The 2,730-nt window shown below is 43.7% G+C and overlaps 1 long non-coding RNA gene across 1 annotated transcript; it reads right to left on the reverse strand.

The window, feature by feature from the left end:
* Positions 1-365: 365 nt before the first annotated feature.
* On the reverse strand, positions 366-1,819 carry LOC122012041. Its single transcript, XR_006120098.1, has 4 exons — positions 1,315-1,819; positions 1,088-1,228; positions 822-986; positions 366-425 (listed from the first exon to the last, which is right to left on the reverse strand). It is a non-coding gene; the product is annotated as an uncharacterized LOC122012041 (long non-coding RNA).
* Positions 1,820-2,730: the final 911 nt, after the last annotated feature.

Below are 2,730 nucleotides of genomic sequence, written 5' to 3' on the forward strand. Positions count from 1 at the left end.
ATATATGTGTGTGCCCAAAAGGTAAACGCATATATATAACCATGATATAAACAGCATAAATCCAAAGACCTCACATATAACAAGGATATAAGTATCATGAATCCAAGAGCATGTATCACACATGTACAGCAACTAATCAGTAGAGTAGAGCACTATAGATATGCACCTCTATGAACATATATACACATGGCAAGAGATAAAATATCCAATCCTGAAGTAACGCAACTAACAGATGAAGCATGTGATAGGTATCAACTAGCTAAGACCAAGAGAAAGAATAATCTGATATCTACCACTAGTAAGTATATATAAGCTACACATATCATAAGACATTATCAAAAGATAAGTCAAAGGGTACCCGCCTCAAAGAGAAGGTACAATCCAGTCCTAATCCGAAGTCGAGACGCCCGTCTCGAATCAGAGTCCTGTGTCAACAAACAATGTATATATTTTATTTAGCTAAATCAAATGAATAGCTAAATAAAATCTCTAAAACTAAATTAGGGCAAAACCCTAATCACATCAATCACAACTTACCAATTTAAATCTAATGGTCGATTAGGGTTAGTTACCTAATCCCTAACCACCAATTAGATTAGAAATCCAACGGTTGATTAGGGTTAATTACCCTAACCCTAACCATTTCATTGGATTTATTCTACACAATTACATCTACGCAATTTAACAACTAGTTACAACATGTATCAAAATCCCTCCACATAAACCACTAAGTAAAACCCTAATTCCAATCTAGAACAAGATCATCTAGAATTCAACTCCGAAACATGATCTACAACAAGATCAATTATCCTATTCCTTACCTCAAATCCAGTTGTTGTTGTTGCTGGATGGTTTACTGCCGAAATCAGAAAGTTCACAAATAGAACAGAGCAGATCGAACCTACTGTTGATGCTGGATTGAGGTGATTGTTACTGCCGGAACCAAACACAATTCCACAGCAAGAATGGAACCTCACCTCCCCTCACTGGAATCAATAGGATCAAGAAGGAATCAAAACAAAGATCACATATCAACATGAAATGATGATCTCTGATCAAGCAACACATAATTCCAACAAGAACTCACCTTCAATTCGAGACCTCAATCAACAGCAAGGAGGTGGAGGTCCACTGATCCGATCAAGGGAAAACCTAGCACGAGTCTGATCCGATTCCTTCCCCTAATCCAACAACACCTCCCTGATTCCAACCTCTCCAAATCCGTGACCTAATTCCACCGCCAAGAAGATGAGGATCGGTAAACAGAGAAGAAAACCGAAGCTCTAATATCCACAGCTAGGTTTAATAGATTACCTTCGAAACCCTAGGTCATCTTCAAGCCAGCGATCGAATCGGGGAAGAAAGGATCGGCAAAACCCAGAAGGATCGGGGAAGGAAAGGCTCGGGGAAGACCTGAGAACATGAGATCAGGAGGATCCGCCTCCTTGTTCGACCTCTAGCAAGGTTCCGGCGACCTCCTCCTCAGGCGGTGAAGACGATTGCAAGCCCCGTCGGCGTCGAGTTGTTTGCGAGGAACAGAGAGAGGAAAGGGTCGGGGAAAGAGATGTCAGCAGAGGGTGATCGCCGGAGCTGAAGCCTTGCTCCCGTCGGCGCCGATCGTCCGTGAGAGAGAACAGAGAAGGAAGCGAGATCGGCTTCGAGCAGAGGGGAGATCCGGGGAGGAGGAGGAGAAGTCGGGGAAGAAGTGAGGGATCGGGTTGGGTTCAGCGTGTGGGGAGGAAAAAGAAAAAGGAAATTTATAATTAAAAACATTTCCTCACTTAAACGGGTATCCCAAACAGGTTTAATCCGAACCCGAAATTGATCCCCTCAAAACATGTCTTACGAGCTCCGTAAAATTCCCAGAAAATTTCTAAAAATTCCGGAAAAATTCTATAAGGCTATTTATCAAATAACCCTATTAATTAAATTTTCCGAGATCTCACATCCTCCCCTACTAATAAAAATTTGGTCCCCAAATTTCGCTATAACTAACAGCAAACACTAAAATATAACCAAACAGTATAAATGCTGAAAGGAACTCTAACCCACATACCTCAAGTAAAAAGATGGGGGTATCGAGCTCGGATCGTATCCTCCAGCTCCCACGTAGCCTCCTCGTCAGAATGATGCTGCCATCCGACTTTAACCAGTCGGACAGTCTTGTTCCGCAGCTGACGCTCTCTACGGTCCAGAATCTGTACCGGAACCTCCTCGTAAGTAACATCTGGCTGAATAGGAACAGATATATCTGACAGAACATGTGCCGGATCGGATACGTATCTCCTCAGCATAGATACGTGGAATACATCGTGAATGCCAGCTAGAGATGGTGGTAGCGCCAGACGGTAAGCTACTGCTCCAATCCTCTCCAAGATCTGGAATGGTCCAATATATCGGGGAGCTAGCTTACCTCGAAGACCAAATCTCTTCACCCCTTTCGTGGGTGAAACTCTCAAAAATACGTGATCACCAATGGAGAACTCCTGGGGTCTCCGTCTCGATCGGCATAACTCTTACGGGCTTCGAGATCTCTGAGATAGGGAAAATTGGATCGTTACTATGAGGTCCCAATAACTGAGCCTCCCCAACCTCTTCCCAGAGGACGGTTGTCCGACAAGGCCTACCATACAACGCCTCAAACGGTGCCATCTGGATAGCCGAATGATAGCTGTTGTTGTAGGCGAACTCCACTAATGGCAGGTGGTCCTCCCAACTGCCTCCGAAGTC

The sequence above is a fragment of the Zingiber officinale genome, chromosome 8A (genome assembly GCF_018446385.1).
Source record: "Zingiber officinale cultivar Zhangliang chromosome 8A, Zo_v1.1, whole genome shotgun sequence".
NCBI lineage: Eukaryota > Viridiplantae > Streptophyta > Magnoliopsida > Zingiberales > Zingiberaceae > Zingiber > Zingiber officinale.